The sequence below is a fragment of the Symphalangus syndactylus genome, chromosome 2, assembly GCF_028878055.3.
Source record: "Symphalangus syndactylus isolate Jambi chromosome 2, NHGRI_mSymSyn1-v2.1_pri, whole genome shotgun sequence".
Taxonomy (NCBI): domain Eukaryota; kingdom Metazoa; phylum Chordata; class Mammalia; order Primates; family Hylobatidae; genus Symphalangus; species Symphalangus syndactylus.
In genome coordinates, this window is record NC_072424.2 from 90,581,108 (window position 1) to 90,608,281 (window position 27,174).

The 27,174-nt window shown below is 36.8% G+C and overlaps 1 long non-coding RNA gene across 1 annotated transcript; it reads right to left on the bottom strand.

Moving 5' to 3' along the window:
• Positions 1 to 294: 294 nt before the first annotated feature.
• LOC129472310 (uncharacterized) lies at positions 295 to 8,486 on the bottom strand. The gene is made up of 3 exons (XR_008653875.2): positions 8,348 to 8,486; positions 2,100 to 2,266; positions 295 to 541 (listed from the first exon to the last, which is right to left on the bottom strand). It is a non-coding gene; the product is annotated as an uncharacterized lncRNA (long non-coding RNA).
• Between the last annotated feature and the right edge of the window lie 18,688 nt (positions 8,487 to 27,174).

Here is a 27,174-nt window from a genome sequence, read left to right on the forward strand (position 1 = left end):
TGATTTATTCGGCCTTTTGCAATTCAAACTTGGAGTAACATAAGTAAAACATACATCACTCATCTGTTTGTGCTCAGTACTGATGGTACAGAATTGCTTTGAATATTATTTCTGGTTTCTTGCCAGAGCCAGGTGTTGGTAGGCACAAAAATGGAGGACGAGATTAAAGAACATGTGGATGCAAATGAGTCTCAGGAACTTCAAAGTATATTTGGGTATTAGGTTCCTGATAGCAAGATACAGCTGTAGTCCTCTAAAATGTAGCTACTCACTATTTGGTCCAGGTCCCAGGAAATTTCTAAGATGCACATTTTGTAGAATTTATGGGCAGGCTCTACCTTTCATTTTAAATCTGTCTCTGAGTGATTGATCTGATGCATCAAAAGAATAATTTGCATAAGTGAATTCATATGTGAATGTCTCATCCTTACCCATCTTATCCTGTAGCATGCTTCCATGTCCTCTGTCTTATCAGGGTTATCACATGCTCTCTTGGTCAGAGGTCAAGCTTGTCTGTCACTTTCTTGCATAATCCCTTCACCTGAGAGAAGAAGTGGGTGGGGACACCTGGTTTCTACTTATTGAAGGATATCCATCTTCCATAATAGTAGAAACAGGAGAAATAATGCCCTAATACTATGTGGGTTTTAAAATGATTGTAAAGCCTTTGAAAAAGTTCAGTAACTCCAAATGAATGGTAAATACATGTGTAAAGTTTGGTAGGTCAAATTCAAATTTTCACCACTTAAAATACTATCACAATTTGAAGGAAACTTGTATGCTAATGTTCAAATTGTGTGTGTATGTGCATGTGTGTGTGTGTGTGGTGTGTTGTCACCGACTCTGCTATTATATGACTTACAAAACTTAAGTTGAGAAAAATAAAAGTCCTTTTAAGACATCATTGGCTGGGCCAGTGGTTCACACCTGTAATCCTAGCACTTTGGGAGGCCGAGGTGGGTGGATTACTTGAAGTCAGGAGTTCGAGACCAGCCTGGCCAACATGGCAAAACCCCATCTCTACTAAAAATACAAAAATTACCCGAGTGTGGTGGCACACACCTGTAATCCCAGCTACTCAGGAAGCTGAGGCACGAGAATCACTTGAACCTGGGAGGTGAAGGTTGCAGTGACCCAAGAGTGACACTGGCCTCCAGCCTCCAGCCTGGGTGACACAGTAAGACACTAAAAAAAAAAAAAAAAAAAAGATTTTGTGCATCACTGCATTTACCCAGGATTAGTGAACTATGCTTTCTTTAAAAAAAAAAAAAAAGAAGTAAAATTTATTCCTGAGGTATTAATCAGTATTTCATTCATTGAGTAGATAATTCTCAATCACTTATTGGGTGATAAGTACTCTTCCCGCCCGGCACTAAAAATACAAAGTTGAACCAAACAGATGTGGTCCTTGGCTTTCTGGAGCTTCTGTTCAAGTAGAAGGAGACAGACAGTCAAGATCATTTCAGTGTTAAATGCAATGAAGGAAAAACAAATGGTGTCTGGGGGAGAATTTTCTGGGGATTACTGGAGTTAAGGTGGTCTGAGAAGGACCTTGAAGAGCTAATTCCTAAAGAATGGGAAACATTCAGATAATAAAGAGCCAGGAGAGGACTTTAGCAGAGGGAAATGAAAATGCACAGGTCTTTAAAGGGGATTGTATAATAGTTAAAGAACCAAAAGAGAGCATTGTGTGTAGTATTGAGCGAGGAGAGAATGAATGAGGTAAATTGGAAAGATATGCAGAGCTCAGATTATGTAACTCCATGTAGGCCATGGTCACAGTTTCAGGTTGAATTCTCAGAAAGCTGTTTCTCTGAGACAGATTAGCATGTGAGGCAAATTAGGGAGTGCTCTTGGATCTACTTTGGAAGGTGGTGATGACGCAGGGTGGGGCAAAAGGAGAGGAGGAGCTGCACTGTAGTCCAACCAAGTGTCAGCAACTCCTTGGGAGCTCTGGATCTGGTATGGCTCTTTTGAGTTGTCCCAAGTCATATTGCAATGATGCTTGGTTACTGGATATGGGCCGCTCCTGAGAGGAAGTGTGATTTTGGGGGAAGCAGTTTTCCTCAGCCGAGACAATCCATCAGGAAGGCTGATACCTGAGAGCTGACTTGGCAGCATTCCCAGCAGTGAGTGAAGTAAGTCCTTCATTCCTAGAGGGAGATGGGGGCACGTGGATATTATTTCAAGCACAATGGGGAGCCGCTGCAGAGTTCTGGAAATGAAGCCTTGTAGTCTGATTTACATTTTCGTATGGTTACTCCGCCTGTTTTTGAAGAATAAATGATATAGAATACAGGGTTAGAAGGGAAATGAACTATAATATTGGTGTAAAAGCAATAGATTCAGTCAAATTTGGCCCATGTTATTTTTCTCTTCTTGACCAAAAGTTATAAAGTTTGGAAAAATCAAAGGAAACAGTTATTATTGAGACTTAGTGATATCAGGACTAATAAGAGGACTAAGATAATTGAATTGAATGTTTCTTTGCTCATTCTTTCCTGAGAATTGTTGAAATGAGTAATTATAACTGTGGTTTTGGTGAATGCATGAATGTGTGTGTGTATGTGTGTTGTGTGTGTGTGTTCATAAGAGAAAGAGAGTTTTAGTTCTTTTTCTCTTCTTTATAATGTTAACCCGAATTTTTGTCTTTAAAGTTTTTTCCCTTCAAATGTCTACATTTTGGCATCTAACTTCAGAGACCCAGGATGAGTCACATATGATATGAACCATTAGTCTCACTTCTTGGAAAGAATATCAGAGTTTGTGCTAGGCTCACCATGAGAGGTAAATGCTTACTGGCTGATTAACCTATTGATAAAAGTGGTGGTAGATGTGGCTACATGGCTATTGCACAGAAGCACAAGGGAAATCTTCATGGTAATGGGATAGAGCTACATCTTGATTGTGATGCTGTCTGCACAAATCTATATGTGTGATAAATTAGTATAGAGCTATCCATATAAATTGTACATGTATCAATGGCCTGATTTTGATATTGTACTGTAGTTATGCAAATACAACCATTGGGAGAAACTTGTTGATGAGTACATAAGACCTCTTTGTAACTATCTTTCAAACTTTTTGAAAATCTATAATTATTTTAAAATAAAATGTTAAAAAACTTTCTTTTCTGCATGACAAATATGCTAGTCATGCCACTGTACATTCTCCTTGGATCATTGTACCCACGTTGATGACTTAAACTACTGCAGGCACATTGAAGACCTAAGAATCTTTATTTTATTCAGACATCCCCCCTGAGTTCCAGACTACATAACTCTCAGGCTGTCCCATGGGTACCTCAAATTCAAGATGTCCAATGTGCATCCCCCCAAACCACAAAATAAATTTCATCTTAAAAATAATATTGGTTATATATATCTTATTTTCTCAAAATACTTTTAAAAGTCTTATTTAATTCTCACAACATCCTTCCTAATTGGTTAACAGAAATACTATTATCCTAATCTAAGAGTTAAATCAAAGAGAGTTGTTAAATGACTTGTCTGAGGACTCTGGTTAATACAGTAGAAGAGTAAATATTAAACCCACATATCTTGATTTATATTCCAGTACTTTTTTCAAAATACTATTATTGCCATCTGAAGTAAAATGCTAGTGCATCTTTAATATATTATAACACATGCAAGTAACTTAAAAGTAGTGTGTTTATACTTTTTTTCCTAAAGTACCTGATTAAATAGTTCTCCAGAGAAACCCACATGAAGTAGGTCTATATTTTTGGGCATTTTAAATGGGGCACTGAATGCAGTATTTCTCGTCAGCCATTCAGCATATATTACTCTCATTTTTAACTCTGTTTCTTTGTGTTTTAATTCTGGATGATAGGGGCACTTAATATGACAGGACATGGCATGAAACTTTTTGCTTTCTTAGGGCTTTAAGACCAATAGAAAAAATTAACATTCTTGTAGAGGAAAAAATTCTGGAATACAAAGTCTCTGACATCTGTTTCCCTCGTTTATTTAGATCTTTTAAGATTAGCTTATCTCTTCTTGGCTCTTGGAGTCTTAAATTGAAAACACTACTTTGATTTATGTGTGTCACTATGATTTGCACACTGTTAAAATGAATATCAGATGGTTTTATATTTTTGCAAAGGCAATAGCTCAAGCAGGTAAACTTTATCTTATGATCTGAAAACCAAGATGCTGAGACATGGATATCAAAGAATATTGCTTAATTACTTTAAATATCTTTATATTTTAAAGACTTGACCTTAACAAAAAGTAATTTAAATTATGTTGTACATTATAAGATGTATATCCAGCACACACTTAATAAGTATCTGGACACAGACAGGAAAGTAAGAAAGGCCTTTCACCAAGGAAGTTAAGCAAAGCTACAGATACATTCCATTTTAAAGAGAAGCAGATGACTGGTGGAAGAGGCACCACCAAAGAGAAAGATATACTTGGATTGTATGAACTATGAAATGGACTTTGAGACAGCAAGAACCCCTCAAGAGAGAAACAATAATCAAGTAAACACTAAACATTAAGTGAAATGCCTAGAAAAACTCTTGTAAGATATTTTCACAGGAAATTCAAACATGATAAAGCATAAGGAAATCCACAGAGGTTGCTGATAAGTCTTGATTTGCAAACTTATTCATGTTTCTTTCAGATAAATGACATGATGACAAAGTCAGAAGACACAAGACAGTAAATTGTCCCTCAGTCCACTGTTCCAATAGCTTATGTGCTCCTGCCTCATTTGACTAGTGAATAGTAGATGAAATCAATTCAGCCAACGATTACTTTTACTTAATGAATGTCACAGCTGAGGTCAGAGTGTCATATGTGTGTGTATTGGAGGGGGTAGCTGTAAAATGACATTGATGTAAGTTTTGTTGTTGCACCCCTAGGTGGTAAATACCCAAAGTATCATTGAATCCTAAGGTTTTATATTTGCTTGTTTTATGCTACACGTAAACCTAAAGTAGTGAACATGAAACATTGCAGGAGGGTCCTTCTAAACAACATAGCGAAACTTGTGGCTCCACTAACTCTTCAACTCAACAATTTGCAGCTCTTTGAACTAAACCTGATAATTTGTGTGTGTTACTGCTCACTAGAGATATGAGGCTTGTTGATGTGAAATATATACTTTCCACTCAGATTGTAAGGCCTTGAGACTGTGTCATAGCATAACTCGATTTAGTCATTGAGAGGCCTTAATGACCACCCTTTCCCCTCCTTCAAAGCTAGTCCAATTGAATTTTTGTATAATGGTGGTGGTGAAAGTAGAACAAAGCAAAACGGGAAAGGTACAGGAGGGAGGAAGAAGTAGCCACATTCTTAGCCTTTCATTTTTACTCAAAAGTTTCTAGAAATGGAAGAAGGTTTGGGCATATGACTGTAAAGGGGATGGAATGAAAAGGAAGAGGCCACATGGCTCTAATAAAGTCACCTGGTGAGATACCTGCTTCTCACACCTTTCCTCTATTCCTGTGCCTACCACATACCTGTCTGTGTGTGACTGGGTAGTGACTCAGTTCTAAACAAGGGCACAGAGCTAAGAGGAATCTAGGATATGAACATCTCTCACTTTCAGATAATTTTAGTCTTGAAAAACAGGCTACAGACTTGATTCTGGTACTTTAAATTTTCTGATTTAAGGCAAACATATTTTTTTCTTATGATGTAGAAAATAAGAGAACAGAAAGATAAATCGAGGCCGAAAAAGCAAACAAAAAAATCTCAAAACAGCAAAGCCACTAACATTTGTAAGTGTCTTCATAATTATGTAGGGAAGCATCACTTGAAAATCTATATGGATTTTTTAATAAAAACAAGAGCAGGCTGGGCACGGTGGCTCACGCCTGTAATCCCAGCACTTTGGGAGGCTGAGGCGGGCAGATCACCTGAAGTCAGGAGCTCGAGACCAGCCTGACCAACATGTAGAAACCCCATCTCCTTAGCCAGGCGTGGTGGCGCATGCCTGTAATCCCAGCTACTCGGGAAGCTGAGGCAGGAGAATAGCTTGGACCTGGGAGGCGGAGGTTGCAGTGAGCAGAGATCGCGTCATTGCATTCTAGCTTGGGCAACAAGAGCAAAACTCCGTCTCAAAACAAAACAAAACAAAACAAAATGAGAGCAAAACAATTATGCTTATAGTTGAAGCTGGTTAATATGCACATATGGGTTAGCCTAACAAAAAATTAATTTGAACATTACAGACTACAAGAAGATAACTTTTTGTTACATCATCTGGATTTTATTTTTCAGGATGGGTGAATAATAATAAACTTAAAATAAAAAGAAAGCTTGCAGTAACTTTACATTTGTTTTTAGCTTATTTTTGGTGATGATGTATTGATTAATGCATGTACACGAGAGAAAAATGATAAAAGCTTATTGGAAATTTGTCTGTAGCAGCATTAATTCAGCGTTATGACTATGTGATACTAGTAGCCAGATGAAAATAAAATTTTTTAAAAATCAAATTTGAATAAAACAAATAAAGACATTTTGACATTTTTTGTTCCAATTTTGTCACATTTAGTATTATCACTTATAACCTGAAAGCAAAATTCAGTAGTATTCCTTTTTTTCTGCTTCCAAAATGGACTATTATTTTGAGTTCTATAATTTCAAAATTAATTTGATTTTAAAATTGAGCTAGTATTTTGTCCTAAATGTTTTTAACATTGTGGCATCAAATACCTAAGAATAAGCTGCAAAATCTATTAATTTAACATGGTTAATCTAAATCACACCAAATATTGTTGTTAAAATGAAAAGACTACACTGTGGGCATTTTTGATACCCAGATCTTTGCTTTGTATGTTTGTTTTGTAGATTTTCAATTATCTCATAATTCACTTGCATGGTCTATACTTATTTGCATTTTATTTAGATCTCTTGGCACAGTGTTCATTTTGATTTTGTAAGTGAGTTTTTCTGGCATCATTGTAATAAACTATTTTAAAATTAGATATTACAATAATTTCCTTGATACTATCAGTGCTGCATATTTTATTCTTCACCATCAATATCAGAAGTTACTAACAGAGAGGGTTGAAAATGAGTTGTCTGAATATTATTGAAAGTTACCTGGAATATACCTTACTCTCATTTTTGACATATAATAGTACAACTAAAATGTTACAATGTTTGACTTTTTATACTGTTGCACAGAACACTGAAATGCAGTAGGCAGTGGCACAATCTTCATTTTAAGGAAATAATAGACTACCTTCTGACAATCTATTTGGATTTAAGCAATGTAGAGTGAGAAGGCAATCAATCTTTGTTTATATTTAAAGTTGCAATGATTAAAAAAGTATGGGGAAGGGCATAGATTTGAAGCAAATACATTATCTGACGATATCTATTTTAATGTAACCTACTTTCCACGGTATTAGGAAAAGTATAATAAAAAGAAAGAGTGATTGAAAGGCCTCTGATCAGATCCTCTCTGAATTATTCCTTAAAACACTTGAAAAACACAGTTATTGTTTAGATTTTAAGGCAGGCCTGAATTGAATTACTGCTTTAGTACTCAATCTCTTTGAATATCATTATTTTCCAAAATACGTGAAAGTAGGGATGGATGGAAATTAATTTACTCTGAACATTTAATCATCTACACTGCATGGAGACAGATAACGTTCTTGAGGTTTGGGAGAGTAAAGAAATTGTTCAACTTCCTTTTTCACCCGTGATGATTTAGAACAAGTAATGGGAAGAGATATTTTACATAAGAATCTCTGATTCTGGGAGGATTAGTTTCCAAGCTACAATTCAATAAATATTTCTGAGACAAATGTTAATCTTGAGTATTCAAACCAGCTCAAGAGAATTAATATCAATTCGGCCTCTGTTCATACCTTGAACTATGACCCAGATTGATGAATTTGAATCTCATTTCTCACAGAAAGGCCACCTTTTAAAAAATGTAATGCCCATGGAAGAAAATGGATTAAAAGAGACCCTATTGCTATTCCCATTCCTGCACCAGACTACGTCTTTTATTACAAATATCTCAGAAATAACACTGTGATAAAATTCACACACACACACACACACACACACATATATATTATATATATATATATGTCTACAGCCTGAAAATACTTTCATTTTTCTTTTTAAAAGGTAATAAAACCTAATTACATGAATATAACAAGATTAACAGCATTAGTACAATACAGTAGCTCCTCTTTTATCCTTGAGTTTGCTTTCTGCAGTTTCAGTTACCTGTAGTCAACCAATGTCCAAAAATATATAATGAGAAATACCAGAACTAAACAAGGCATGTAAGATGTAAATTTAGTGCCATTCTGAGTAGTGTGATGAAATCTCAAACTGTCCTGCACCTTTCTGCCTACAATTTGAATCATCCCTTTGTCCAGTGTACGCACAATGTATTCACTTTCTGCTCATTGGTCATCAACACTGTCTGCTCCTGACATCCAGTGACATCCTCATGGCTTAGTGAAGCAGGATCACCTGAAGCAGACAATCCTTCTTCTGATATAGCATCAGAAGCTCAGTAGTAGCCTAATGTTATGTCACAGTGCCTCCCTTTATCTCATCACATAGGCATTTTATTGTTTCACATCATCAAAAGAAGAAGAGTGAGTACAGTAAAATGAGATGTTTTGAGAGAGAAAGAGGTCACGTTCACATAACTTTTAGTGTAGTATAATTATTCTTTTTATTATTAGTTATCGTTAATCTCTTAATTTGCCTAACTTACAAGTTAAACCTTATCACAGGTATATATGTATAAGGAAAACCATATTATATGTAGGGTTTGGTACTTTTCATTGTTTCAGGATAGTAATTTTGTGTAGATGGAGGGGGTACACTGACGGGAAATCTTAGAACATATCCCCCACAGATAAAGGGAAACGACTATCGACAGTAGTTTCCTAATCATTACTGTTTATTTCGTTTTATTCTTACAATTGAATTTCATGCATGCTTTATTTTCCATCACTAATATCAAGGGCTATTGATAAAATTAGTTCTCTTAATAGCAGCCATAAATGCTAAAATATAAAGTTAATGTGATACATGATTATTTCAATTCATAGATTTGGGAACTGGGACTATGAAATATGAGGCAACTTTCCAAGGCCATTTTTGCATCAAGTGCTATAGTGACATTAGGCTGGGCCTTCTTAAGTCACAGTTGTTTTCTTGCCTCCTGTCATATAGTGTGGAGTTCTCCATACTATAGCATGACAGGAAGCAAGAGAGCTATATTTATGGAGATCTCCAAATGTCAGTAGATAACACATGTTTTGCTTATACTGACATCCAAAACCCTGTCTCCAAAACAATCTCAAATGAGATTCTCATGAGAACACAATTTGTTTGGAGAAATTAGCATGGGAATATAAGTTAAAATGAACATTTAAAAACCGTATGTTTATTTTTAAATAAAAAATTCACTGTTAGATCTATTTTCAACATTAGAAGTATACACAAGTTTATAGAAGAATTCTAGTAACATAAATTTTGTTTACCAATAATGAAGACCTTTGTCTTTATGAAGATTACAAGTATCCTGTGATTTATTTAACCAGTAACTATTTAAGTAAAAACTTGTTTATTTTCAAATAAAGAGGTTAATATCACCTTTAGTTTTTTAGTCACATTTTTATGTATATTGCCATAAGGTAAAATTACATCTACACAGAAAGTAAGATTTAATGACTAATCCATATAAACAGTTAAATACTTTTGCATCAGGAGCTAAATCATTAATTTTAAACAACTGTTCAAGAATCATAAAGCCATTGAGATCAAAGCCAGAATGGTTTGTATGATCATTCCTGTTTTTGTCATGTTACTCAATAGTAAATGCCAAGAATTCCTGGAATGTTTATTAGCCAAATAACTAGTGAAATAATATCATTTTAAAACCCGATGTCAATTATTATTTAAAAAAATTTTATCCAGTACCCAATTATATTCTGATTCATTTGCCAAAATCCTTAAGGGTCAAGTAGTCATTCTAGAAAGATGACTGAAATCATAGTAGAGCATTTAGCAAGGCTTTGTTGATACATGACTGGATGAATGAAATGAAAGAATGAATGAATGAAAGAACTCCTGGTAAGTTTCATAACACTTTTTAGTTCCATCCTACATAAAGAGACAGAGATAAACATATATTGAATGAAGCATCTAGTATGAAATCAACACAACTTTCCTTTCACCAGAAAGAGTAGGGCAGACTGGAAAATAGCATAATTTTTGAAAAATGGATAACTGTAACTAAAACTCATTTGTATTTTACTTCTTCCAAGTGTTCCTGGGAATCTAATGAGCATACCTTGGTCTCTTGTGGGATTCTGCCAATAGTTTAACCTCTCCTACCCCTCACAAGACAACACCTGCATGCTGCCCAGTTACAGAGTCAATTAATCAGAGCATTTCACATTGTGATGCAGAGAAATATGGCAGGTCCTATATGGAAAGTATCAGTGTGTATATATCATTTTAAAGCTATATGTTTTGCTTCACTCTAAATTCCTTCCTGGTAACTTCAGTTAGGCTCTTTTTTGAGCTTGTCCCTTCCATTATACAGCTATATAAGTTCTTGCAGCAGCCAGTCTCCCATAACTTGGAGTCATAGTCATTCACGACAGTTCAGGACTAGCTATATAATTTGTCGGTCCAAGATTGCATGCCACCTGGAGAGAGGAAACGGAAGTGTTTACATAGGAACTCCAGTTCGTGACGGAATGAGGGCTTCTCCCAGAATGAGGGCTGCTCCCAGGAATGTTAATTTCTTGACTTTTCTGATCTGCCACATTTCTGGAGGCGAGAGAACATCCTGAGGCTGAGTAGTGCAGTATCTGGCAGTTAAAGGTTGGTCTGTGTGCACTCCCATGTTAGGGGTGAGGGACCATAGGTGGGGCACGGATATATCGCCTACTGAGCCCACTGTCAGGCCTCCTACTGGAAAATGTTGAGCTGGTGATCACACAGATCTTACTCTGTTCCCCTAACTTTCTCCCTACGAGAATTCACAGAGAGACACACTGGAGTCAGACTAGAGGTATGGGGGATTGTTTGGTGTATACACAGCTCCTCCCAGTTCTTCAAATCAATCACGCTCAGTTACCTTTGTCCAGTTTGGTCAGCTTTCCTAGACTCCTTTCCTTTGGTACCCAAGAAAATATTTATAGATATCTGAACACAAATAATGAGCTGGGTTCAAGTTCTCTCTTCCAGGATACCTCAAGGGATGTGACTGGAAACTGTGTATTACTTTCCCTAAGCCTTTCATGACTATTGAGCTTCTGGAACTTTAGGTAGGGGTGTGGTTTATGCAAAATACCTAAAATGCTTTTGATAAGACAATGTGATAAATCTGTGTATTCCAAGTACCATTTACTTTCTCTTCCTAATAGAAGAGTAACAGAATTTTGAGTTGACTTGGTGTAGCCACGTGCCCAGCTGAAAGACTATATTTCCTGGCCTCACTTGCAGCTAGGTGTGATCATGTAACAAAATTATGATTAATGAAATATAAGTGGAAGTATTTCTTGGGACTTCTCAGATGACATTTTAAAAGAAATAATGTGTTATCCTCTCCCTCTCTTTCTCTTTTTTCCCTTGCTGGAACGTAGAATAATTGGAACACTAAATGTAATCTTGGGCCAGGAGTTGACCTTAAGAAGGCAAGGCGTATTCTGGAGCTGAAAAACAGACAGAGAGGAAACTAAGATGTCAATTATACTATAAAGTCAGTTTACCAGTCCTAGACCATCTTTCTTAGGAATTATTTTATATAAGAAAGAAATTAATGTTTGACTTGCTTACGCCACTATTATGTTTCCTGCTATATGTAGTTGAGCACATTTTTAACTAATATGGAAGATATTATCTATACTCCCACACCAACCTACCCAGGTCTAATTGCTACCTAGTTACCATATTGTTATACAAAATTGCCATAATACTATTTTGTATTCTGATTTTTATTTTACGGTCCTGTTATCTCAAATTTTTTTTTGATTGTTATTTTTAGTGTTTTTCACAAGTTTTCTTGGTCATCATTTTTAATGTATACATATGAAGTCATCTGATAAATTGGTGACATTTTAATTTATTGAACTGTTGCCCCGATGTTGGACACAAAGTTGTCTTCATTCTCTCATAGTTATAGATAATACTGTTTCTATAACAATAAGTATAAGAATAAATAAATTATTATGCACAGGTTTGTGCATATTTGGCTCAATTTTATTGTTGTTGATAACTTCTCTCTAATGAAAATACCGTGAGTAGAAAATTTTGGAGGCTTTATATTCTCATTTTAAGTCACACAATCTCTCTTGTCCTCTCCTTTCCATTTCAGGGTCACATTTCTCTTTAGATTACACACAGCATCTTGTGATACTACCTCTGGTCAGCTGATTTCTCCTTGCCTCATTCCGACTTCTGTTGTCAGAAACTTCTTCAATATTACCACATTCTTTCACAACAATATGCTAAGGAAGATCAATTATCTATACAAGGCTTTGGTTTTAAATTTCTATCACTTCATTGGATCAATCTTGAGTACCTTTGAGGAGCACTCATACGTAGACCAGTTTCATCTGCTGATTGCATAAGGAAAGTAATATTTTGAATATCTTCAATTAATGTCATTTAAATCACTGAGCTGGAATGGAGTTGAAATGGGTCACCTAGACCAGTAGTTCTCACATCTGGCTGCTCATTGACACCAACGGTAGAGCTTTGTAAAGTTACCAGTTCCTTGATTACATCACAAACCTATTGAATCCAATTTTCAGGGGAAAGAGTGGGAAAAAGTGAACGTTAGGAAATCGCATTACCAAAAGCATCCCAAGGTAATGGTGATGGATAGTGGACTTTGGGAATCACTGGAAGACATAAAAAAATTACTCACATACCAGCTGGTTTCCTTTGTGTTAAAAAGATAAATAATAATGTTCTTTTTATTCTTCCCTTTCTTTGTGGTTCTACTGTCATCATGCCAGCTCAGATTTTCACTGGCACTTGCCTGGATTATTAAACAGCTTCCTAACTGGTTTCCTTTGGTCTTTCCTCCACTTGGCCTTTAGCTATTGTAGCATCACAAGGCTCAGCGCTAGACTTCTACTCTTCTTTAAACTGTCTCCCTGCGAAATCATATCCACTTATGCACAGATGACATACACATTTCTTTATTCAACCCAAATCTCTCAATTGAGTTTAAAATACAGCTTTACAATTGACATTTGATATCCTCTCTTGAACATCTTGAAATTGAATGTAACCAAAAGTGTTATCACCATTTTCTCTCCAACCTCCTCCAATAATTTTTAATTAAAAAAATTGACACATAATAATTGTACATATTTATGAGGCACACAAAGGCACATAATGAAGTTGTGATATATTCAATGTGTAGTGATCAAATCAGGGAAATTAACATATCCATCATCTGAAACGTTGATCATTTCTTTGTATTAGGAACATTCAGTATCCCTCTAGCTATTAAATGTATATATTATCATTAACTATACTCATCCTTCAGTGCTATAGAACAGCAGTCCCCAACCTTTTTGGCACCAGGGACCAGTTTCATGAAGACAGTGTTTCCTTGGATGGTGTGTGTGTGGTGGAGATTAGGGATGTCAAGTGCATTACATTGATTGTGTACTTTATTATTATTACATTGTAATATATAATGAGATAATTATACATCTTACCATAATGTAGAATCAATGGGAGCCCTGAGCTTGTTTTGCTGCAACTAGGCGGTCCCATCTGGGGGTGACAAGACAGTGACAGATCATCAGACATTAGATTCTCATAAGGAGCACACAACCTAGATCCCTCGCGTGCACAGTTCACAATAGGGTTTGCACTCCTTTGAGAATCTAATGTGGCTGCTGATCTGATAGGAGGTGGAGCTCAAGTGGTAATGTGAGCGATGAGGAATGGCTGTAAATACAGATGAAGCTTCGCTCGCTCACCTACCGCTCACTCCTGCTGTGTGACCTGGTTCCTAACAGGCCACAGATGAATAGCAGTTGGGGACCCCTGCTATAGAACACTAGAACTCCTATTCTAGAACTCTAGAACTCCCTTCTCCTATCTAGCTGTAACTTTGTACCCTTTAACAAATCTCTCCCTCGACTCCCCCTTTCCCTTACCTTTCCCAGCTTCTAGTATGTTCTGTTCTCATTTCTACTTCTATGAGATCAATTTTCTTTTTAGCTTCTCCATAAGGGAGTGTATTTGGAGTTTAAGTTTCTGTTCCTGGTTTATTTCACTTAACATAATGCCCTCCATTTCCATCCGTGTTGCTGCAAATGACATGATTGTATTCCTTTTTATGGTAATCTGTTGTGTATATATACATTTTCTAATGCAGCTAATAAGGCATCATGTTGGTCGTAAACACCAATACTTCTGAGAATATGTCTGAGAAATATTTTTGAGATTTTAAATTATACCTATTTCCGAAAATGGAAAATATTCTATAAAGGTTTATACTCCTATGATTAAGTAGGTGAATAATTTTCATTACCAATTGAAGGGATTGGCAAAAAAATTGTACTATGACTTTCCAGAATATCAGAAGAACGGTCTCCTATTAGTGTGCTGATTCTAATAATAGACATTCATTCATTCACTGAGAACACTGTCCTAGGCTGTGGGGATACAACAATGAACCAGATTCACACATTGTATGCTGTCAGTGAGCTCATGTTTCAGTTAAGGAGATGTACAATCCATAGACAAAAATTGTATGAAGTCATTTTAGATTCTTTATTGATTACCTAGAATACTATGCCCTAGGAAATAATTTAAACTAAAATGTAGATTTGAATCCAGGGTCACAACTTACTTGATTGCACAAACCTTAGTTTCCCCATCTATGCTATGGGTTTCTTTGGAGGAACAAAGATCTAATGTTCTTAGCAAAGTACCTGACACTTAGGAAGCCCCAGAAATTATGTTAAATAATAGCAATAATAATAATAGACAATTATTGTCAATAAGAACTATTATTAATTATATTGTTCTTGTGAATACATTATTACTATTATGATTATCATCTTTGGCAGATCCTGGCTCTAGGAGTTTGAGCAATATCATTTGTGAATGACCTTCCATTTTTACATACTCAGAACTTTTCACTGTTTCTCAAAGTGTTCTCTGGGCATGAAGTCATGCATTGCTAATAATTTCTTACATGTACAGTGACAAGTGCTCTTTCATGTGACATTCCTTGCCTCCTTCTGGTATATTTATAAAGATCCTGTTTTTAGATGGTAAAAATATGGTTCAGAAAGATTTATCTTGCTCAAGGTCACATAGCAAGTGCCACAAACTTTGTCCTATATTATTCTAAATATGACAGGTAGTTTTGACTTCAGTCTTTTTCCTAGAGGCAGAGTAGTCCTGAGTAGAAAAGAGGAGTAAGTCATTAAAAAAAAAAAATGTGAGGCCAGGTGCAGTGGCTCACGCCTGTAATCCCAGCACTTTGGGAGGCTGAGGCAGGTGGATCACCTGAGGTCAGGAGTTCGAGACTAGCTTGGCTAACATGGTGAAGCCCTTTCTGTACAGAAAAATACAAAAATTAGCTGGGCGTGGTGGCTGGAGCCTGTAATCCCAGCTACTCAGGAGAGTGAGGCAGGAGAGTCACTTGAACCTAGGAGGCAGAGGTTGATAGTGAGGTTGACAAGATCACACCACTGCACTCCAGCCTGGAGCACAGAGTGAGACTCCCTCTCATAAAAAAAAAAAAAAAAGTGAATACAAATATCCTCATGAGAATGGATTAGTAGCTTTACTATTTACAGGTCTCCCTATTGTTAAATGCACACACAACTAGCAAGTTGAGAGTATGAAAAACGCAGCAGAAATAGCAATTTAATATATCTATCTCAGATATTTTGGGTATTTCACTGTAAGAGCTTTTCTTTTCTTTTTGGTATAGCTTGTATATCTGTTTTATTAATTATCTCAACTTTTGCAGGTGCCTATTTTTATGAAAATATTCAAATTATGACTCTGGGAGCCAGAGGGAGCTTGTTAGGTTGCACTTAAAAAGAACTAATTTGGAAAACGTTTCTAGTCTATACTTCCCAAAGCATCTCTCTCTATTTCCCCTCTGAATCAGTGGCTGATTTGATTAGGCAAGATAGAGTTGGGTGGAGGTGGAAGACAGATTGTGGAGCAGAAACAGTGGGTTTGCTCCTTTAATATACCTTTCATCTCACTTTTTCTTTGCCTCTAAAATAAAAGACAAGCATTACGTTCTCAGGCAATTTGCAGCTAGGAGTTTCCAGGTGGCACTGTTTTGCCCTGAGTCTGCTGATGGGTTCTTTCCCTACTCTTTTCTTTTTGTATAGAGTGAACAAATAATACCTGGAAGCAGCCATTTTTAAAATGATACAGCAAAAAAACAGAAAGTAGCCCATGTGCTGTCTATCTCTGGAGAACTTACATGAAAGGAATAAACCACAATGTGTTGGAGTTGCCATTAAGCAGCTTTTCTGTTATTTGCAGGGAACTGCAATGGTTGGGTAAGAGACTGCTTGACTCTCAAACCTCCCGTATAAAGATACCGTGTTTTATACTTGTGTTCAGTGGGAGAAGTGTCTGATCGGTATTTCTGTAAATATTTAAAGGCAATGCATTGGAAACAAGAAGAGCAGACTGACTTTTCATGAGATGTGATCAATAAATGATTATATTTTATTGCCTAAAGCCAGGAATTTCTCTTATGTAGTGGAGTGAGAGGTCAAGGGCAAAGTATCAATTACTTCTTAATCAAGAATAGAATATCTCCTCCACTAGCATTTTTTTTTTTTTTTTTTTTTTTTTGATGGAGTCTCACTCTGTCACCCAGGCTGGAGTGCAGTGATGCGATCTCAGCTCACTTCAGCCTCCACCTCCCGGATTCAAGCAATTCTCCTGCCTCAGCCTCCCAAGTAGCTGGGACTACAGGCTCACACCACCACGCTAAGCTAATTTTTGTATTTTTAGTAGAGATGGGGTTTCACCATGTTGGCCAGGATGGTCTCAATCTCTTGACCTCGTGATCCACCCACCTTGGCCTCCCAAAGTGCTGGGATTACAAGTGTAAGCCACCATGCCTGGCCCACTGGCATTTAATAAAAGATGAATTTTTAAAGATAGGTGAAGCCTAAGTAATCATCTTAAATGACAATTACAGTGGAAGGAAATATGATCTTTGATAAAAAAAATTCAATAGAAAAGGCTGGGAATCTGAGAATCAGCTTTCATCTGAGTTCTACCATTTGCTTTTCACGCATCTTTAGATAAATCGAGTAAGTTTTTTTGCTTAAATTTCTTTACATTTTAAATATGATCAGTAACACTTGGTCTCTTGATTCTTGCTCTTAGGATGATAAGTAGGTCAAGCACTTTGAGTATCTTTGAAAAGAAACAGTATTGAAGTATCATGGATGTGTGCATAGTGAGTATTATGCTTCCACATACATTAGGAGAAGATAACACTGCCCTTTATTGTTAACACAGGTTAGAACATTGACCAGTCATCACACTGATATTTAGCAAAAATGAAATTTGTTAATTTGAAATCCAAGTTGTGGTCAAAGATCCTTTTGCTCTGAGTGACATAATCACTTGCTAAATTTAATCAAGGATTGTGCCACAACTATTGTAGATGCATCTGTCACAATAGTCATTGGTATTTTGTTAGCTAGCTAAATGAATTCTAGAGATGAAAATTACTAAATAGTAAGAGTAGAACTGTAATATGGTTGTAGAGTTTATTCAGGGCTTATGGCTTCCTGCCTCCACTCCTAAACTCAGTCTTGTTCAGGGTTCTTTGCCTCAGCCCTAACATCCATTCAATCCGCAAACCAGCAAAAGTAGTCATGATAAAAATGGCATTACTAACATGTCTGGAGATATTTTTAGCTTATAAGCTCTTGTACGAATATATCTGTCCACTTGACCTTTAGAATATCAATGAAATGTAGGTCTCAGAATATAAGCCTGATGATAAAAACTCCCTCATTTTCTTGTACAACAATCTAACAGACTACAAATTACTGAAAGTAAGGCTGAGTGAAAGGAATCAGTTGGAACTAGTTTGGAATAATGTGAAAAATTGGGTTCATTTTGATCTGTTTGATTTTGCCGTTCATGAATTTTAGCAGAATCATTTTTACTGGTTCCTGTGGTTTTGCCTAGCACAGAAAAAGGATCTTATTGCATTGATATAAGACCACTTTTTTTTCTGAGCCCTGTGCCAAAAAGAAAGATGGTCAAGGAACTTAGCATAAAAGCAAGAAGGTTTGTGGAATAACAAAGTCTAAAATTTCAGTCTAATATGATATGGAAGTGGAGAGAGGGGAGAGCTGTTTGCTTAGGAAACAGTTTAGGAGTCACTGGCTAGGGTTTCCTTCTGTGGTCAGAAAACAGAGCAAGAAAAATTGAGCAAAAAGTTGGATGGAAGCTACAGTCAGAGAATTGGAGGTTTGAATTAGTGATTTTAGAAAATGAATTTTATATTAATGACATGGTCAAAGATATCACTATGAGAGCAGAGTGTGAGTTTGATTCTGGACTGGTTGGTCATATGGGTACTGATGTCAGCTAGCATGATGAAAGACTGTGGTTCAGATGACAGTGTATCCAGTGAATCAGCGAATTTCCTGTTTGTTGGTAAATAAGGGAAAACAATTTTATAGCTAATTAATACTAATAATATCTAACATGTTGGGTATGACATGTGAAACACAACTTTAAATGCTTTCCAGGTATTATTGCATTAATATTCTCAATAATCCTATGAATTAGGCAATATTATTTTTCACATTATAAAATGAAGACATGAAGGCATAGGGTGGTCCAATAACTTAATGAAGGTTTCAGGGCTAATAAGAGGCAGAGAGCTTGGATATGAGTCCAGCGAGTCAGATTTCAGAGCCCTTGTGTTTATCCAACTACTGTATAATGCACAAACATCCAAGGAGGCTTTTTATTTAAAGAGCATGTAGGGATAATGACCTGACAGTAGCAATGAGAGTCCTGGCCCTCAGATACGTGGATATGAGAAAACCAGGCATAACTTGGAAGAAGAGGGCTATAGGAAGGTGGTGTCATCAGAGGGTAAGTCAAGTTTTCGATTAAAAACAATAACGTAGAGGAAAAGATCCCCAAAATTATGGGGCATAGCAGAATTTGCTTGTTCCTAGAGAAATGTAGAAAGGGTGTGGAATGTGGAGGATATATAGGTCCTAGGTCAAGGCTTGGAGAGGGCACTGGTGTTGTGGTTGAACAGTTGTGGATTATACACTGATGTATGACCAACAGATGAGGGATAAAATCCACTCACTCATGGAACTGCATCCACCCATGGAGGCACTTTTTCCTAATTCATACAAAGGTGTTGTAGAGGACAGCAGAGGCCCTAAAGAATTTACACTTTGTGCATTAAATGATGAAAAACAAGACGTGTTTTAGTGGGTTTAAACTCAGGTGTCTCTTTGAGGAGGGCAGACATTGGGCTCAGCAGCCAAGGGACTTGTCCCCTTGGAGTGAGATGCTGATGGACCCAGACACTGCTCATTCCCTCTACTGTGCTGTCAGGCTGATGGTGGACCAACTGCTGAGAATTCATCTGAGCCACACCAGTCCAAAGCCCAGAACTCATCCTCGACAACTTCCTCTCCCTTCCTGCTCTGTATCTGATCCATTATCAACCTGAAATTTTCTCTGTGTGTTCCTTTCCTCCATCTCCTACTGCACTAGTAAGCTTCTATATCTGTCCCTCTCCAATTCATTCTTTATGTTACAGCCAAAGCTATAACCCACATGTTAATACTCCCTCCTTCTTAAATAGCCTATTGGTACTGACCATTTTATTTCTGCGACCTTCATTTTCCATCTTGTGAGGGTGATGAGTATCCCCTTACCTCTTTCTACTGTAGCCACTCTGCAACTCTCAGTCCCTCACATTTGCCATGTTCCTCCTGCCACAGTTCCTGTGCATATTCTGTTCTGCATATGAGAACGTACTTTTTTCCTCTTTTCACTTAGGTTATTCTTACTTATCTTCAGATGTCAGTTCAAGATTTATGCCCTCCAGGAGGCCTTCTCTGGCTTCTCTGAACAGGTCAAGTATCTTATTGTACACTCTCATAACTCCTCTGTACAGCACCCTGATAGCACTCATCATAGTTAATATTTGCTTTATGTTCACCCCACCACCCCCAGTAACACTGCTAGATCCACTAGAACAGGACTGTATATTATTGCTGCTTATTCTGTCACCAGTGTCTAGTACACGGCCTGCCATACAGTGAGCATGCTTATAACACATACTGGTGAGAAGATAGTTACAGGTTGTTCCATTCCACTGGGATCTAATTCTCTGTGGGTTACAGAAACTTGTTTGAAGAAAAAGCACTTCACCTGGAGCTCGTCATCGTTCACTGTTAAAATTGTGCATCTCTCCCTTGTGCAGATAAATGAGGTCTAGACATTTAACGCCTTGACAGTTCACTGCATGCATGGTACTTACAAAAGTATGCATGTCAATAAAGGCCAATATACTCCTAAGAGGCACAAATAGGAAAATTGGTAAAATACAACCAGCTTCCTATGAGAGAGGTCAGACCACAGCAGCTTTCTCTCATGTATAGACATCTTGCACAGAAAAACTGTAATCATACAAAGACATGGCAGAGCATGATTACCCTGTACTTGACATAATAGGATCTGATTGAGTGTAGCATGCATTTCATTTAACTAGATTTTTGAATGGAGAATGAGTCAACCATGTAGAAAATGGTACTTGGTTTTGGAGTCAAGAAATCTGGGTTTGAATTATGGCTCTGGCATTTATTATTTGTGCGACCTTGGGCAAGGAATAGAAAAATGCATGTGCATTGGGCATCTATAGGCATTTTGATAGGCCTGTTATTAACTTACTCCTCTCTTTAACTGTGTAAAGTAAGAGATTATCGTTATTCTCATTTTTATGAGGAAATAAGAAAAAAAAGCAAGAACCAGGTCAGAAAATGAGGCTCGTATCTAGGATTGTGACTCAAAGTTCAAGCTCTGTTTATCACGTTATGCCTGCTAGGATGCTTGAGATCTTAAAATCCACCTTCCGTTGTATGTAAACAGGCATAATAATGATGTCTTTAGGATAATATGGTTTTGCCATTAAATCAACAGAGCTGTAGAAGTGTAATTGTTGCTCAGCAAGTCTTAGGATTTAATTAACAAGTAGGGTGAAGTGACTATGAATTATCAAATTTCAATTACGAAGTACCACCTGCCAAAAATTGTTGAAAATTTGATGTCATTTGTTCCACTACCAAAGTACTGTAAGTATATTATTTTTTCATGTGTACATATACTTAAAACAACACAAATGAAATAGAGCAGCACAAAAGAATAGCCCAGAGTTTTTAACAATTATTTTTTGAGCTTCTATTTAATCCTGGTCATAGAATTAAAAAATCTGAACTTCAAGAATAGATTTGGTAATTTTTGGACATTTTTAAGGTTTTGGAACTTTTTCCCCTTCTTCTTTAATGCTAAATTATGAGATAATTTATTTGTCAAATGAGGATTTGCCTTGATCTTATTCGTTGAAAAAATGGATAGTCTAGTATTTTTTAAAAATTGCTTGGAATTAAATACCTCGGTCGGGGAGCAAGCAATGATTTCTTAACAAAATAATCTGAAATGTTAATAATAATTAATATATATTACTATAATTTCTCCACCATATTAAAGATTTTTTTCCTTTACCTATATTGAAGGCATTAAATACTTAGATTTTGGAACCAGGTTAATTATATTTTTCTAATATCAGCAGTATGAAATTTTGCTAACAATATAGTGTTAATACGTTGCAAATATCACATTTCTATATAATACTTTAGATGAGATTGAACATTTCTACTGATAATTGCAAAATTTAACTCCCTGATGTAGACCAGTGGCAAAGAAACTTAAAGTAAAAGGTCTGAACAATTAAATATTTTGAAATAATTGTAATGGTAATATTTTCAAGTTCATATTTTGCAAGTCAATCCAAGGCCCTTGGAAAACAAGTGAGGTCTGGTACCTGGTTTCTGAATGGTACTGGAAGGGAGTTTTCATATTACAATGATTCAAAAATATAATACAATTGTAATTCAAAATAAAATATTCACAGTGCATGCCTCTCTAGGCATTGTTAGAGAGAAGTTTCTATACTCAGTAGACCCAAATGGATGATCAGAGATGGGACTCTAATGGCCACAGAATGCAAAAACAGCATGCAAACAGAGTGTAATGTGGACAGCTCACATCTGCCTCAGCTGCCGTTTATGGCCCACATCATCTAAGGTTATTTGATCCCAGCCTTAAATCAAGCAAACACAGAAACAAAATAAATGAACTGACATACCACATGGTAAGGGAATCCAACATGTGAAATAAAAACTTTTATCTTTTGTAGATTTAAATCCAATTTGGGTAATTTTTAACACATGATAACACAAAAACCTTCTTAATTAGTAAACTTATTTGTAAACTTTATCGCACATCTCTAAGTTTTTAAGACTCTTCCTTATAACAGCCTATGTTTATCAATTGATGAAATACTCTTTACGTTTAATTATGACAACTATTCCTAGGAAATGGATGGTGGGTGCTAGGATATCCATGACATTTTCTCTATTTTTTTTTTTTTTTTTAGTTTTCCAATTGAAAACAGCCTTTTCTTGATATCTTTTAATCAAATATTTTTGTTTTTTTTCAAAATGTGCCTAGGAATGTAGAGATTATCTAGAGATACGATTATGTGATCTGAATTGGATTCACTATACTTATACTAACAATTCCAATGTTTCTAAAATTTTTTGCTCATATTTAAACTGCCTTAACTGAAGCATCTCTTTTATATGTCAACATTTCTTTTATAACACAGTTACAGCATGATAATAAGATTATGAAAACAAAATGAATACACTGTTAACAAGAATGACTACACAGTTTCGGTTCTTAAATTCCTTTATATGATATTGCAAGTCCTAGTCTTTCATAGTTGCTCCTATATTGCCTATATATTTATTTTATTGACTTTGCCATGTCATATACTATTGTTTTCTGTTTAATTATTTATGTTTCTAATTTATAATATATTCATATCATATCTTATGGACATAAAAATGATTATTGCACGAGAAATGATGTGGTCACCTAGGTTATTGCAATGTACTAGATTTTGCTCAAGCATTATCTTACTTATAAACTCCATGGGAGTCACCTTAAAACAATGCATGTTGAAATATAAATACAATATTTACAGTACCATTTATTGACCTGGGTACAATCAAGATACAATAACGACTTAGTAATTTAAACATGGGAAATTTAACGTGAAAATTATTAAACAATGATAAGAGATTGAATTATTGAACAACTATAAACATGAAAACAGGGAGAGTAGTTAAGGAAGGACAAATTTGTAAAGCGGCTATGACCACACTGAAGAAGGTGTAATTGCTGACCACTGGATCGCAGAGACATTTGGTAAATTGCTTCCTGCAGAGCTGGTCCACAGTCACCAGGCCAAGTAGGCACAACTCTCTAGGGCACAGGTGATCTTAGGCTAAGAAGTGGGAGTGTAGAGAGTCAGCATCAAAACCCAGAGCTTTTCTATTTGTGGCTTGGGTAGGGTGACTCTGCGCTACACAGGATGAAGGTCATGCCACAAGCTTGCTGATTATCAGCTCCACAGTACCCCTTACATTTATATCACTCAGGGTTGTGGGCAGCAGTTAACAGGGCTAGCGCACAGGTCAGATTTTTCTGGGGCTTCCCACTATGCCATAGTTTCCTGAGTCAAGAACTGTAGAAAACACACTGTGAAAGCTGTACCCTCTAAGCCCTTAACACTGGTGAAAACCACATGGAATAGACAGTGAGAAAAAAGTGCACTACCAGGAGGGAAGCCTCTGCCTTCTTGAAATGTCTTTGTATTGCCCTCTACTGATAAGCTTAGCATCATGATAGCCAAAAAAGAAAAAAATAAAGGTGAAGGGCCTAGATTTATTTTCACAGGGAAGGCAACCAGGGATGAATTTGGAGCTATGAGGCATTACCAATAATTGCCACACGCCACAGTTATTTTTAAATTTATTTTACTTGTTTATATTTTAGAGATAGGGTTTTGCTATGTTGCCTAGGATGAAGTGTGTTGGCACAATCATAGCTCATTCTAGCCTTGAACTTCTGGGCTTCAGTGATCTCCCTGCCTTGGCATGAAGAGAATAGCACTGGTCTTGAGGTTGGGCAAGAAGCTTTCCCTTTCTCAGCTTTGGTATGTTCCTCTGTAAAATAAGAAAGTTTTATAAAATCAGTAGTTCCATATTTCAATACAAAAACTCCTGAGAGTCCATAGAAATTATAGTGCTTTGAGACTTTCCACCCATTATTTAACCAGAACTGCTTTACCATTATTTACTTACCATAGTGTGGTCCCTGTGAGGGAAAGCGATCGTGGAGGTCAGGTTGTAAGTTTGGGTTGGGTCTGGATATGTGTGGACAGACTATTGACAAAAGACTTTCTCTAGCTTTCACACAGTTTCAGGAGCTATGGTTCTGTTCCTCATTAAGGTTTTGTTTGAAGCATATTTCTTCCAGATATAAATAAATAAGAAACAATAAATTAAAGGACATCTAAATTTCCTTCCTACTGCGAATTTCCACAGTTTCTGGTTTCAGTTATATTATCTAGTTAATTTGTGTGATTATTTTCATTGCACTACTTATTCTGTTAGGCCTGGCGTTAGCCCAGAGTTTGTGTTCTTCCAGATTTTTCTCCAAGCATTTGCACCTCCACTACCTGCACAAGTCATGGTTTTGTTTGCTTCCTTGCTCTTGGATGTGATTCTGATCTCTGGCCCTTGGACATCTGGTTAGTTCTGGTCAGTACCCACCCTGGACCAGCCCCAGAGATTACATAGGAATGGATTCTAACATCTGCTGTGCTCCTATCCATTCCTAGTTGGCTATGCTCCTGCGGACAAACAGAGCGATGAGGATAGAATAGAAAGGTATGGGCATTATATTAGATTAACAACCATTAGATGAAACAAGTGATTATTGCAAATTAAGGTGGTGAAGATGGGCCAGGCACTGTGGCTCACGCCTGTAATCCTAGCACTTTGGGAGGCCAAGGAGGCTGGATCACTTGACGTCAGGAGTCAAGACCAGCCTTGCCAACATAGCGAAACCCAAAAAGTTCAAAAATTAGCCAGGCATGGTAGCCCGCGCCTGTAGTCCCAGCTACTCAGGAGGCTGAGGCAGGGGAATCGCTTGAACCCAGGAGGCAGAGGTTGCAGTGAGCTGAGATCATGCCATCACACCCCAGCCTGGGCAACAGAGTGAGACTCCATTTCAAAAAAAAACAAAAAAAAAGATGGTGGAGATGGGTATAAGAGTAAGGAAAGCAATAATCAATAGATGCCTATAATTTCTGAACACTCTTCATTTACCATGGATGCCCCTTGTTTAATCTTGTCACTTCTGATGTATACTGCAATGGTCATCAGCATACCTTTCAGCCCTTCCTGTGGACAAAGAACTGCCCAAACAGCTCATTTAGGCCATGGGCAGTTTTGGCAGCCTTGGATGCTAAATGCAGCTGAATTCACCTACCTTTCTACACCATCCATGGCTTCTGAATCACCCCCCTGAAGACACTCCCTATCTTGCATGCATCTTTTTAATGTCTGTGATGGGACTGCAGTGGTTAAGAATTTGACTGCAACAGGGTGTGATCCCTTATCATAACAAGGAAGGTATTTACTACAAGTTGATAGCAGGACTCACCCCTTATCTTTCAGCTAGAAATAGACATATTTGACAAAACATCTGTGTAATACTCCATACCAGATCACAGTCATGTGCCATATAACAACATTTTGGTCAATGACAGATCACAAATATGACAGTGGTCCCATAAGATTATAATGCCATAATACCATATTTTTATTGTACCTGTCCTATCTTTAGATATGTATAAAATATATACATATCTAAAGAAATTTCACAAATAAATACTGTTGTGTTACAATTGCCTGCATATGTAGTACAGTAATATGCTGTGCAGGTTTGTAGCCTAGGAGCAATAGGCTATACCATATAACCTAGGTGTATAGTAGGCTATACCATCTAGGTTTGTGTACGTATGCTCTACGGTGGTCACAGGCCAATGAATTACCTAACAATGCATTTCTCAGAATGTATCCCCATCATGAAACAATACATGACTCTATATGAATATATTAGGTTTGGTGGAAAATTTGCTTTATAGGAGGTATTATTTAGGTCTTTTCTAAACTGTTTTTCAGAAGAGACTCCACAAAATTTATAAATAAAATAGAATGCTTTTCTCTCTTACCTAATGGTCCAGGGTGGCAGGTAGACATTTCTCCACAAGGCCATCTAGGGACTAAAATGTATGATGCATTTCTGCCACTTCTGCCACAAATGCTGTGAGGCTTCCATCTCTGGGTCTAGGGAATTTATTCCAGTAAATTTCTTTACAGGATGAAAGATATCTCACCAGCGCAAAGGAGGTGGGAAGAGAACATGGAAGTCAAGCGCCATTTTAAGAGATTTGAAATGGAAGCTGTGCACATGGCTGTGGATCATACCTCTCATTCATGGCCGCATACAGCTGCAAGTCTCTACACTTATGGCCATATAGCTCAGCCAAAAGGGGTGTATGTGGGAAGTTCTGTTAATAGAAAGAGGAAGGGGAGAATAAATAATAGTAGGGGACAATAACATTCATTTAATATATACATTGAATCAAGGAATACTTCACCACAATAACCACTAAAAGATACACACACATGCACACATACTACTCATATCGATGTCTATCTATATAAGATATGTATATTATTATATCATATATATAATATATATCTTAGCTGAAAGTAAAGGGAAATATCCTAAAGCACTGCCCCGCTCTGTGAATACCCCACGCACTTTTTATAGACAGAGAGAGGATCTCAGAAGACTAAGACTAGCATGATGTTTAAAAGGCAAACCAAATATATGGAACTAGAATAAAAACATTTTGAAAAGATAGAGCTAAATATTCTTGTGTAAACTTTTTGAGGCTGTTTTAGTGAGGGTTACTGTT